The sequence below is a fragment of the Tetrao urogallus genome (assembly GCF_951394365.1).
Source record: "Tetrao urogallus genome assembly, chromosome: 11".
Taxonomy (NCBI): Eukaryota; Metazoa; Chordata; class Aves; order Galliformes; family Phasianidae; genus Tetrao; species Tetrao urogallus.
The window spans coordinates 6,779,998-6,793,948 of record NC_136824.1 but is presented as its reverse complement, the minus strand read 5'-3'; the positions used below and the strand labels follow the sequence as shown (position 1 = coordinate 6,793,948).

The 13,951-nt window shown below is 41.2% G+C and overlaps 1 protein-coding gene across 1 annotated transcript in view; it reads right to left on the bottom strand.

The window, feature by feature from the left end:
* AGBL1 (AGBL carboxypeptidase 1) overlaps positions 1-13,951 on the bottom strand; it is a gene marked incomplete at both ends in the record, with an annotated part of 267,987 nt that overhangs the window by 19,083 nt on the left and 234,953 nt on the right. The window lies entirely within an intron of this gene.

Here is a 13,951-nt window from a genome sequence, read left to right as displayed (position 1 = left end):
CAGATGGGTTATGAGGTCTGCCATCAGTGATGAATTATATTCCTGATAAGTCATTCCTAGCTAATGAGGATCCATTATCATTAGCTGCTAAGGAAGAATAACGGCTTGCCAGGACAGAGTGGGAGTTTCACAATTTCCAGGGAGAAAATTCTGGGCTGGTAGCCACCTGGCAAGTGAATTTTCAGGAAACCAGAAGCTTTCTAAGATGGATGCCTTCTGCCTACCTCAAGTTTTGGCTTTTAATTTCCTCGGGCAAGTTCAGGAGAGAGAATGTAAGAGGAGGTGGAGGAGGAGGAAGCGAAGGAAAATAGTAGTAACTGTATCTGATAAGACTGTGATTAAATCAAGGTCTCACTCTAATTACACTGCATTTAAATAAACTTTGCCTAGTAAGTAATTGTAATTAAACTACAATTAAACCCGTATTTATATCGCCATTTCCTCCCCTGCACAGCTGTCTGTTTCCACCTCCTGTCGCTGCTGTCTATCTGCCAAAACTTCTGAATTTAGCATGGGGGACTTCACGTTTCCTTGGACTTCCTGGAGGAGATGTTGTGGGGGACAAGTTCCGAGATTCCCCCATTTCCACAGTGCTATCAGCTATAAGGAGCTTCTGTTTTCATGCTGTGTGGGAGGAAAGAGATGCAGCTGATGCTAAAGAGAGGTGCTAAACTGGATCTTAGGGAAGGTTGGGAGGGGCAGAGATATGAATGAAGAGATGTGAGTGTCTCTTCTGCTCTCATGGGAACTTGAAACAGTACATATTCCCCCTCTCATTATTATTATTACTTTTTAATTTATTCACATTTTGGCTAGACTTAAAGCTATGCCTGCCCTCTCCTTTGCATCACATAGAAGCATTAAGGTTGGAGAGACCCCTAAGATCATGTAGTCCAACCATCAACTCATCAGATATGCTTGTGCCTAAGCAGTGCTGTACATGACATGGACCAAAAGAGATTACTTACCTACACTGAACCTACAGGTGAGACTCCAGAGCTGGGAATACAGCTGTTACTAGCTGTTCTAGGAATGCTCACCAATTCAACATTTTTTCATTTCCTTTATTTGCAGCACTGAGCTACCTACACATACCAGCCCTACAGGTGGTCTTTAAAGTTTACTGCAGTTTTGAACAGTTGGGATGGGTAGGCTGCTGTGAAAAAAACAGGAGGCTCTAGTCATCTAAAGTGGAAACCAGATTCCTGCCAAGAATTTGAAGGTGGTAAAGAAAGAAGATAAACAAAAGGAGAAATGGAACTGAACAAAACAAGGGATAAACAGCTAAAGGGAGAGTGATAAAAATGAGGAGGTGAACACATATCACAATACAAAGGATGCCCAGGGCTAATAAAAGCAGAGCAGCTTCTCTGCCTTACCTCCCTCCTCACGAGTGATGATGGAAAACATCTCCATTTGTGCCTCTGCCATCACACAGCTCTAATTAGGGACTGGAGAAATACCACTGTCACCCTCATCTGTTTGTGTTCAGTCGCTGAAAGGACACCATGCATCTCCCTGACAGCTAGTCATTACAGGTTTGTATGAGCACCCCTCCTTCCACCAGAGGTATTGAGCCCTCTGTTAAATACCTCAGCTGAGACCCTCACTGCAGTTCTGTTACTCAAGGGAGGTGAGCCATGAAGCTTTTGTCATTGGAACTCACTGCTAGGAGGATAACTGCATCTGTTGGAAGACAGACTGAATGCTAGACATGCTAGAAGCATACCAGATATGTTGCTTCAAATGACACAGCAAAAGGGAGAACCCAGGTGTACATGTGTGGGGTGCCTGGAAGTACCTATGGGTACGATGGAACACAATAATCATAAATTCTTATTATCCCGAAGTAGTTTCATAAATCTGTGTGGTTAAAGATCATTTCACCATGTCTGCTGTGTTCACTCCCTCCTCTGCTCTATCTTCCTTCAGGCACTTGCTATTTGTCCCCGAACAGCTGGTCTCAGGAAGGTCGTTATGGCAGGTATTAGCAAGAAAGAACAGAACAAGCATCTTAAGCTTGATTTTGTGATGTGACAGTACTCCCCTGATCGGGTGTGATTTGTCATGTCACAGAATATAGATCCCAACTCTATGACTCTCAATTTCCTCTCAAACCTTTCTTTAACCTACAAAGCTCAGTTCTACTTCTAGAAATAGGAGATAAAAGCAATACTACTGGGCTGACATTTATCAGAGGAAAGATTGGACATTTCTTTCCCTGCAGACTCCTACTCCAGAATCACTGTTTATTTATTGGATAGTTCAGCAATATCATTCACTCATAATCAATCTGATTCAAACTGCATCATTTCCGCAGCTTGAATCCTCACTTCCTAAATCATAGGGGTGAAAACCCCTACAGGCTGCATATACCCCCAAGTTCCCCCACGTGCCTCTGTAGCCTGTGTCTTTTCTAATCAAGAACCAGTGAAAGAAATGCCTTCTGTGTAAGCACATGAACCACTCCCCCTCTTTGGCAACCCGCTGCCCACAGAGACATACCATTGACTCCATGATTACTTTCAGTTTGCTTCAGCTCAACTTAGAGGTGCAATCAAAGGAGGCAAATGACTGTCACAGGTCAAAGCCCAAACCTTCCCTTCCCTCCTAATGCATCTGTGAGTGCCTTCGGCTCTTTGTTTTCACTTGCACTGAATACAAGTCTGCCAGTAATTTTGTTCTATTAGGCAGATGGAATAATGTGAACAATTATCAGCTCTGTGTGCATTTTCTGTCTTTCTACTTTAATGTAAATACATCTATTTGCAATCATGGATGGCCTTCAAAGCTCTTACAGATCTTTCAGTAATAAGGCTTAGACAATAGTCTCCTGAGCTCTTAGGATCAATGTCCAGCAACAGGTAAGGTTGGAACTACTGGTGAAAGCGCAACTTTCTGTGATGCTTTCTGTGCCTGTTTGTCACCTATCTGTCAGCCACCAAATTCAGGCTGTGCGTCGCAAGTACTGTGTGCACAACTGCAAACTCACTCATTGCCAAAATCCAGTATTCAAAATAACAATGAGCACAGCATCTCTTCCCCTCTGCATGCATTTGCACAAAAGCAGTAGGCAACGGCCCACTAGACTGGTTATATTTATGCTCTAGAGCATGATCAGGAACTACCGATAGGAATACAAGTTTTGTCAAAGACATAGCCATGGAAGGATTAAGGACCCAGCTACTAGCGAGCCCCAGATATTCTCTCTGAAATCCCACAGCAGGTGAGAGCTGTGGGAAGGAACAGAAGAGCAGAACAGAAAGCTTTGGAGGGCAGAGGCAGAAGACTCTGCGACATTATTCTTCATTCAAAATGCAGATGAATTTGCCAAGCAGGAAGTAATATGGAGAAAAGGTGTCTAATGTATCACATGTCATCTCTGCTGTCACTCACACACTTTAATTACCCTTAAATCAAGTGCAATAGCTTCACCAGCCCTGAAGTACGTGCTGTCTGTCTCCTTACACACATAATAAGGCCTGCAGGGATTTTAGAGACTTTAGCATTTCGTGTCTCACTGCTCTGATCCTCAGGTTTCTTTTAGCATAAAATCACCTGAAAAGCATTGGAAGGCACAGCCTTATTTTTATCAATCCCTATTCTGCTTGCCAAGCCTAGCTGAATCAATGAATGCCCAAGATTGTGATTTGGATTCTCTTGCACAGACTATATTTGTGTACTGCTGTTCCCATATGTCATCATGTACTTGTTATGCTGGTTGTTACTCCAGTCATATCTAGCCAAGGAAGCAGTCACAGCAGAAAGCTTACAATATTTCTAATTTACATGAAAGTTTTAGGGATGGACAAAATCTTTTGGGAGAACAAAGAACAGAAATTCCCAACCACTTCTCTTGTCTGTAGGGTTCACATTCCAATCAAAATGTATTGTTCCTACGAGAAGATTTAGGAATTTAAGATTTAGGAAAAGTTTAGTTAATTTTATAATTTTTTCATTTTTAAATATACAAACATAGAAATGTAAATAAATAAAATATATAATATGATATATATATAAATGATATAAATACAAAAACATATTTATATTTTTAAATATGTGTCTCTTGGCCTTCAATTTGCCAACTACAATGGCTCACCATTCCAGGACACTGGAGTACTGAACCACTGTAAGAAAGAGCAGGATCAGTCTCAACCAGCCACCCAGAATTAGGCACCTAGGCCAAACTGAATTTTGTGGCTACCTTTCAAGTCAATGGGGAGTAAGTGATATATTCTAGCCAGAGGTAACAAAAGTTAATAGGGTAATCATCTTTTAGTAGTCCATTCAGCTCTTCAGAAATCACAGAAGAGGCAATTTAACCAGTTCTGGTTAGCCACTCAAGCTTCACATAGAAAGGGTTACATTTTGCAAAGTATCATGCTGCTGAAAGTGAACACCCCATTTGAGCAGAGACAGATGAAGGGTATTACAATGGTCAGTGTAAAAAGAAACAAGACTAAAACAAGAGATCCGCAGACCTGCAAAGTTTAGAACTGGTATCAATCTTGCACCTGGGCTGTCTGAATATTCTGCTCTTGAAGTTAGGATATATATTGCTGAACTAGGAAAGGTCTAAAGCATACAAAACGTAAGCATTTGCTTATTTTTCCCTGCAAAGACAATGAATGTGTTTTGCATTACATGTGATGCAAAGTGAGAGCAATCCTACCCCCGAAGAGCTTGCACAAGAGTGAGCTGGAATGTACAAGTAGTATGATAATATATTAGGTGGCTGTACAGTGTTATCCTGAAAATCTCAGCCTGTTAGCAAATGATGGTTTTGTTAAGAAAAATGATGTGTGGTTTGCTGGCTCAGTCTTGCAGGATATTTTTTGTCCCATCTGGATGGAAGGAGAGGAGCCAGAGTCCAGGCTGAGCTGTCCTTGAGGAGAAGACCTGGGAGTAACATAGCTTAAGTGGAAAGCGTGGGCTGGATTTCTGTTTTGAGTTCAATTTGTGAATAAATAAACCAAGAAATTTGCCACCTGCTTGGGACGCACTTGAAAGAAAAGAGAAAGAAAAACATCACAGGGGTTCTGATTCTATCAGCGCCATGTTGTCGAGTTCGAATCCCACCTTGGAAGCATCCCACAGGAAATGCATTTGCAGGAAGAAGCTGAGAAAGGAAAGAGCAGTGGAGTTGGGAATCTGGGCTACTGCTGGTAGAAAAGAAAGCCTGTTAGAATGTGGGGGTGTAAAAGCCTGGGAAAACATTACTTTTTTAAAACAAAAACTCAAGCAAATTTTTAGCAGGCTCTGCCAAGACTAGGAGAACACCTCAAATAACAGGAAAAGATGTCAGTGGAAACAGCAACAGAAGAAACAATGCATTTTTTAAGAGACTAGGGCACTAATCTTTTCCCATCTTCTGATTTTCCAGATAAAGATACCATACATGTTTTTATATAGGTGTACATGATGGTATGTCATACACAAACGTGAGGATTGTGGCTATGTTATTGTCTCTGAGTTGAGAGGATTTTAGGTAAATAGCTGAAAAATGCAGTTTTGTAAAGGTCAGAAGGCCTTTGGGTCCCATCGCTTTCAACAGAACTCAACAGCTAAAATAGTTTTTAGACAAACCTTGTAGCTTTTCAGGTCACAGGCTGTGCATAACCTATCAAAGGTAATTTAGGTGCACGTAATGGAATGAGCTCAAAATTAACCATGGCTGCAGCAGCAGACAAAAGGAAGCCAACAAGGAGAATTCTGAAGATACTGCAGTCTGCCACGTGGGTGAAAAGACAGAGCTAGCAGATGGAATTCTGTTTTGTTCACAGCGAAGGAGCCTGAGGTACCAAGAGAAGGGAAAGAGAGGTGATCATGGCATTGGAGGCCTCACTAATCTGAACAGAGAGGAAATGCTGGCTTCTGGATGTGACCAGGTACATCTGGTGACGTTATCAAGAGGGAAAAAGGTTTTGGAGAGAAGACATAACGATAATAATGGGTTCAGTGGATGAAAAGAAGACATGGAGATAACGCACTGAAAACGAGATGTGGAGTAGAAAGGACATTTTGGATAAATCATTGGGCTAAACTCTAACAGTATCACTCTTCAGGAACACATAACAGAGCCGGTAACAAAACTAACCGTTCAGTTTCAAAGAGTGGGACTCACATTCAGGCTTGATCACAAAGGAAAGCAGCTTTGGTCATCTCAAACCAGCCCCTAACAGTTGTCTTTCACCGTCACAAGCTCAGCAAGCAAATGGCTTTGAACTGTCAGCCTCTGCCTAAGGGTGATGGACAGTAAGAGATATGGTAACACAGGACTGACATGGTCTGGCAGAACTTTGTGTTCACGTTTGAAATCTGAACAGTAAGAGGTGTGCTGACTAAGGCGGTTTATTCACAGAGCTGTGGAAGAAGTTAACGCTTTCATTGTACACACGCTCCTTCTCTCTATCTGATGCTGCTGCCTACTTCATTTTGCGAGTTTCCATTCATGTTTTATCCATATTAAAACAAGCACTGCTGTAATGATAAACAACAAATGGTGAGCATGAAATATGACTGCTGACTTCACAAATGTACCCACAACTGAGAGAAGAATTCCATGAAGTATAGGAAGCAAATCAATATCTTTAGATGTGGAAAGCAGTCCAGCATGGTTTGCAAGAATACACTGAGCACACAGGCCAAATTCATAATCTGGTAGTGACATGCTAGGCACTGGTTGTGAAATGCTGTCGCCCAAGTATCAGCACTGCACATGCCTACTGTGTATATCAGATCCCTTGGTATGTGACTTGAATACCTCCCTTCCTCCCTGTTTGTCTCCCTTCTCAGGAATGCCGAGCAGAGAACCTAAAATCAGCAAGAGCAAGGAACGCTCAGCAAATTTTGAAAACAATGCCACAGGTAGGTAAATATCTGAGGAATATCAACCCCTTGTCTCCTTAGAATATTTTGCTTTTTCTTGTTTTTACATATGCACATGCTGTAAAGCCTGTTTATCTGTTCTTTGCTTGCTCAACGAGTCTCCAAAGCCTCCTGTGCCCTAGCTATGATTCATTTCTGAATAATTTCATGTAAGACAAACAGCAGGTTTCCAGTTCCCCACTCCTGTCTGATATTGCTGGGCACTCCATCATTTGGAGACAATTTTTTCCCGCTAGTCTCAATCTTTCCTTTCCCCCCTTTCCTCCCCTTCCGTGTAAAATCATCGCTGCTACATTCTGACCCCTCCTAGCTTGCAAATCACTTTAAGTGGTGGATAGGTTGAGCCCCAGCTTTGTGCATGATGCATTTTGTTTAAGTTGTTCGTGCTGTTCCAACATCTGTCATATCCTCCACAGTAGTGCAATCAAACTGTCAGGGCTGAGTGAAGTTTCACTGATCCAATCTGCTCCTTCTGTGATTCCTGTCAAAAGTATCAGGAGGTGGTAGATACAGTTGTGTGCTCTTTAAACAACAGATCTTTATTTTTTGCACATTAGAGGAAATGTGATTGTTTCTCTTATGCACCCAACATAGTTTCTCTCCTTGCAAAGCGTGCTTGGAATTGGTTGCAATCACAAACCATGATGCACTTCCTGGGCTCTGCTGCATTCCTTTGGCTCTTCAGCCTTATATTTCCCTTTCCTATGTAAGGTCAGAGCACATAAACATCTCTCAGTCTTGCTGGTGCCCATACTTCCACAATTCATCTTGGAAGAACCTGGGAGGAAGTTACTTCTTGGATCCTACATTATTATTATTAATGACGTGATTAAGTCATCTAAAGTTTGTGGGGGAAGGGGTAGGGAGTCATATTTTAATAAGCTCCCTTCTGGATAGTGCACTGTGAATGCTACTCCCGTTACTGAAACCAAAAGGAACTGATACTAATTGATATTATTGATACTAATCACCTTGACTAAAAGGAGGCAATGTTCTTTCATTACTTAAAAAGCAGGTACCTTTGATATGCTTTAATAACTGACAGAATTAAGAAAGAAATGATTCCATCTGTGCTCTGTTAATATGCAGCACATATTTTTAATCAGCTTTACAGCACTATGCACCTTTTCATTTCTGACTGAAGCTTTAAACTCTTGCTGTGAAATGGAAACTTATGGTCTTATGATTTAATACAAAGAACCTGAATTCGAGGTGAATAGCATGGTTCTGCCCCATTTCTGTGTTGACCTTATAGCCCATGGCTTTCCCATCAAGGCAGAAAGCCTTCTAATTACAGCGAAGCACCAATGGAAAATGGAACTTAGGATGCCACTGTGCCCTCATCTCTGATACTTATACTGGCTGGTGAATCTTGCTGGGATGAAAAAGCAGACTCAGAAACACTTTGATTCATTAAAGAAAAAAATGTTTAAAAAAAAAAAAAAAAAAAAAAAAAAGAATCCTTAGATTATGGACTTTCGTTCCCCAGTGCTTCTGCCTCTTTAAAAATCTCCATCTCCAAACTTGACTGCTAGAAAAACATGTTCTGCTTTCCAGGATTTGCCATTACTTCCTTCAGAGCATCCCAGCCAAGAACTGGATGACTCTGCCCTGGGAATCTTCCCCTGAAAACTCTGATGGGGGGTGAATCCAGGCCTCCATATAGGAAACTGAAAGGATTATCTCTGAGTTCCAGCTTGGAAGCTGAACTTTAAAATGCACACACATACACACCATGTACAACCAAAGATTAGGTAGTCAGGGGAGAAATAGCTGCTGCTTCTGAGAAAGAGAAAAATGTAATAATAATTTTGACTAAAACAATGAGTTCCCAGCCATTATCTGAGGTTAAACTTTTAGCAGTGCCCACGTCTTGTACTTCAAAGGAAATGGGAGTTTGGAAGTGAAATACAAAAGGGGAACATTTGGTTGGCAAGAACTGGAAAATAAAAACATATTTTTTTCCATGTTGGAAAAAGAGGAAATTAAATCTGAGCTGGCCAGCTAGCACCCAAAATCCCCAATAGTGAGACAAGATCTTTTTGTAGGAGAGCTTGAGGTGAAGCCAATTCAATTAGTTCCCACAGTGTAACTGTCAAGACCCAAAAACTAGGTGGAATAATGAACTGATTAAAACCTGTAATTGCAATTCAATGGAGGAAACCATTAATCATGGAGATGGCAACATTCTTTCATTTCCAGGCTCTGCTCGGATGAGCTGCCAAGAAAAGGGACCATAAGGATAAAAGACTAATCTGAAATGGAAAAGAAACACCCTGGATAGACAGACATGTGCTTCCATGAGGGATCAGCAGGAAAGAAAAACCTTCTCTAGAAAATAAGAGTGCTAAAAAATGCACTGTCATTTTTTTCTTATTCTTTATTCCTCACCTCTCAGTGGTTATCACAGCACCTCAGAAAAGTTCACAGCCTGAGTGTCAGTGATGCATTGGACCCCACTCAAACCAAACTCAAAGTCATTTATTCCACCTTTCACTTCTTATGTTTCTGATATTTATTCCTCTTCTGCTACAACTATTGGTCTCACCTTCACAATGGTGACAAACTGGAGGTGTTCCCAAAGCAGTTGTACCCACAACGAGGTGGGTATCCACTTTGCTAACTGGTAACTCCTCCAGAAATGTTTTGATGATGCCACCTGTATCTATCCTGTTCCCTCTACTGATATCTCAGCTGCTGCAGATGCTGCCATGGCACACAGTGCATTGCAGAGGGAAACAATGAAAGGAGCCTTCATTTAAAAAAAAAAAAACTATTTTAATCAAAGGCAATATTTTTGTCTATATTTTTGGAGATACCTGTGCTCAGCTAGATCTTCACACCTTGGCTCTTTGCTTCCAAAACTTCACTCAACTCCTTTGCACCCTACTGATCCTTCAAGATTAAGCCCATGATACCTGCAAAGTCACTCTCGCTTTTGCTAATCTACATTTTCCCCTTGGCTGGCTCCTTTACATCCTGCCTCTAAAGATAATTATAAAGGGAAGGGTTAGATTGGGGCTACCACCAAGATGGTGGATTTTCAGGTCAAGTTGGAATAAGAGTGTGATGGAGAAAGGGAAATTGGAGAAGAGATCTGAAAAGCAATATTGCAAGAGAGCACAGCATAGAGAACTGAACAGGAAATTAAATGCAAAGCAGTATGGGATAGGATTGCTTCACTTATGTCAAATGAGAAAGAAGTTTGGCAGAAAAGGAAAAAAAAAAAGGTAATTATCTCATTTTCAGAACAGATTTGTCAGGGTGTAGTATTTTCCTACGGATGTTCCATGTAACCTAAAATCCCAGTGAATGCTGCAGGTGTTGTAATTAACAACATCACCACTATGGGGCTCTTCTACAAGCAAGAAAGGTTCAAATCAAGGACATGCGAATTGTCCTGCTGGGAAGAAGGCACGTGAAGAAATAGGGTGAGAGAGTGAAAGCTTCTCGTAGCCTAGCAGACTTCTCCCAGAGGGCTCTGAAGAAGGAAAGCTTAATTAATTGTAGCACCATTGAAGCTCTGCAAAGAAAAAGCCTATTAAGTCATGAGCTCCATCGTTCAGGCTGCACTTCAGTTCCCAATGAACTGTTCCACGATAGTGTTCAGTGTCCCTAGTGGTGAGGTTTCTGGAAATACTGACTCACTGAAGCAGTTGTGTGTTGAACAGCAGAAGAGCACTGATACCTTTGGATCCAAAAGGGCATAGTTGCAGATCCCGTGGTCTGTAAGTCTCTTCTCAAGTACTGTTATTTTGATTAAGGCATAAAGCAAACCATGTAAGAAAACTAGAAGGTGGAGTACAGGAACAGAGAAAATGGATTTTCACCTTCTCTTTGGCTAACACATATTCATTCTTCCCTCCAAAAACATCTTTCCAATAAGACAACTGCTCTCTGCTACAGCTGTGAGCTGCAGAGTGGTGACAGGTAGTCTTTCTGTCTCTCACACATTACTGTGGCAAGCAGAAATGTAGCTCATTACAGAGAAGCAGAATCTGAGCTGTTTGCAAAACTTACATGCTTTTGAACTCACTGGAGACATACCGGGCCACTTTGCCAGCTCCCTCGCTTAAGAGTGAATAAATACAGATTTGAATTAATGTGATGCTTTAATGTGTTGGCTTATTCTGACCAAAATAAATTCTAGGAGCCAGTTTCAACTTCCAAGTCTTGCTCTTAATATGTATACATCCAGTATTTATTTAATATTATCCTTTTTTTTTTTTTTTTTTTTTTTTTTTTTTAAGCACCAGTGATCAGCACAGTGCCCACCATCCAACCTATGCCAAGGAAGAAAAAGGCCCCAAAACCCCACCTGATGTAAAGGCTGCAGCTTCCAAATTGTTAGAACAATATGGGGGTTTAGAAGTAGGCTACTAGCTCCAGGGACAGTTTGAGGAATGAGGATTTTTAGCATGAAGTTTGGGTGAATGTATTCCCTTGCTATGGGGAAATGAAGAGCTGCACTAAGCAATCCATACTTGGACTCAACAATGCTTTCCTGAAAGACCAGATGGGATATAAAAAATAAAATCAAATAGGTTCACTCACTCCCATCTGGAAATAGTCTTCCTAGAATTTTACTGAGTGGAAAACTCTGCCTCCAGGGTGCCCTGAGGCGTGATATTTTCACGGCGCTTTCTGAATTCTTAGCCTTGTTATACTGAATAATCTCAACAAGATTCTCAGCAGCCTCCAATCACACAAAATTCATCTGCTCTCACTTCCGGCACAGAAGTTTATCTCAAGCCATCTTTTTTTCTGACTTTACAAGAGTAGGTGGGGACAAGCTACCTTATGTTCATCAAGGATGCACTCAAGCAGCACCTTGACACTTCTTGTGTGCTGAAAATCCACTATCCTGCTCCCTTGGAAGAAACTTGTTTTTGTAATCAGACCAAAAGGGGTACAGTAATGAGTCCTGTGAGGTTAAAGAGGCATCAGGATCATACTAAAGTAGCTGGGGACTTAAAGATAAAACTTTAGCACTGAGACAGACCTCCGAGGCTCCCAGGCCTTTTATATTCCCTGGAATATTCCCAGCTTCTCTGTTTCAGGATCCTTGAAAACCAAACAACTTAAAAGACAGCCAATACCAAGATCCATTTCTAGAGTCTCCATGCTCTGCTCCTGCTTTTTCCAGGTGACTTCACCAGTCTTTTTGAAATCTCTAACACCCCTCTTGGTTCTCCAGAGATCATACCAGGATACGTTTATACTGCCTTTCACTTCTGTTTTCAAGACCTTCGCCACATTTATTGATTTATGCTTTGTTTCACGGCACTGCATTTCTGCTGAAGGTGACCCCACGTCTCCCCAGACTGGAATGTTACTCTTTGCAGGTCACGCTCTGATACCTGCCTGGCTCCTGTAAAACATCACTCTGAACTGCCCAATGGATGTTTTGACCAAGGAGTTCTGCTCATAACATGTCAAACAAGCTTTGGAAATGTGCACAGACTGCCTTGACGAGGAGAAGCTGGGATTGTGTCAAGTTCTTTGAGTTTTAAAGGTCAACACATCAGCTTCTCCAACTGGCTTTCTTATGGCTGTAATTACAGCCCTTTTTCCCAATGTAATCAAACAAATATGTCTTGAAAAAGCATGAACTGGTGGGAAAAGATCTTCCTTAGAATTAGCACTGCAAAATTGAACTCTCTCTCTTCAGATGAAGAAATCAACTTTTGTCTTTAGGAATCAAATGATTTTGCTGTTTCTTGCCCTCCAGTTATCTACAACCTACTGATGGAGCTTGATGGGAACTGAGATTTCACAGAAAGTGTTCCCACAGATAGACTCTGCAACTTATACTTGAACTCATGATTAAGATGCTAATTTTAAAATGTATTAAGCACCAGTCACACCACTTTTAAGTTTAGTATTTGAAATTGATGTAGGAACCAAAATGTATTATTATAACCCCAAAATTATCAGTAGTACCATTCAGAAGACAACCACACACCTCAAACAACGCTGTTACAATGTGGCATACGTACTCCCATTCCACAGTGTTAGCATCCTAAATCCCATTACTGCAAAACAATTTCCAAACTGAAATGTTTCTTTGATGCACCCAAGCCATTTCTGCTTGCACTGTCGATAGCTCAAAAAGTAATGCCTTCCATCCATTTCTGTGGAAACTACAGCAGATACAAAGAGCACAACAATGCTGTCTAATAGAGTAAATTCTCAGCTACAAAATGCTATTTTTCAACATAGTCACCACCATTATCTACATACTGTCACCAACAATGAACAAGAGCCTGCACACTGCATACAAATCTGCATGGCCATCTGGAACATGTCTTGTATTTAATTCTCTGGTGCCACTGCTGAAATGCATCACCTATCATCCCACTGTGCTCACATCCACTACTATGTCTGCATAAACATTCAGGAAGCACCACGTGCACTTTCACGTCAGGCACCATTTTGTCAGGCTGCCCCTCTGCTGCCATCATATAGCAACAAAATGTAATGGAATATTGTCGGGAGGATTCAATCTCTACTGCCATACCACCTCACCTGCCTCTGATGTCATGGGCCAAAGCAATAAAATAGGAGGCACTACTTTCAGAGCAGAACTCGTGCATTTGTAGACAAAATAATTCCCTTGCCTATTCATATTTCCTGCAAGCTGTTTACAGATTGTGGTCATGTACCCCCAACTTCTCTCTTTCCTACACTTGATTTGGTTCACCACATCTCTCCTCCTATTTCTCTAATCCCTCCAGGGCAAGGCTTTATGTGCCTTTTTTTTCCTAGGCTTCTTGTAACTGTCAGGAACTCTGGAGAGTCAGAATTGCACACACTATTAAAAGGTGCCACAAAGCAAAGCAGAATAGCTAACAGTGTTAACAGTGTCAATGCTTAGGATAGTCTGAAAAAGGCACGGTATTCCAGTGGTATAAAAAGAGCACAATCCTACAAACACGATACATACTGTACTGATATATATCTGCACAAGATCTGATCGTAAATACATCTTTATATATTCTCACAAAATTTCAGCATATACTTTGATAACGAAGAGGAACTCATGAAGAATGACAGTGGTTTA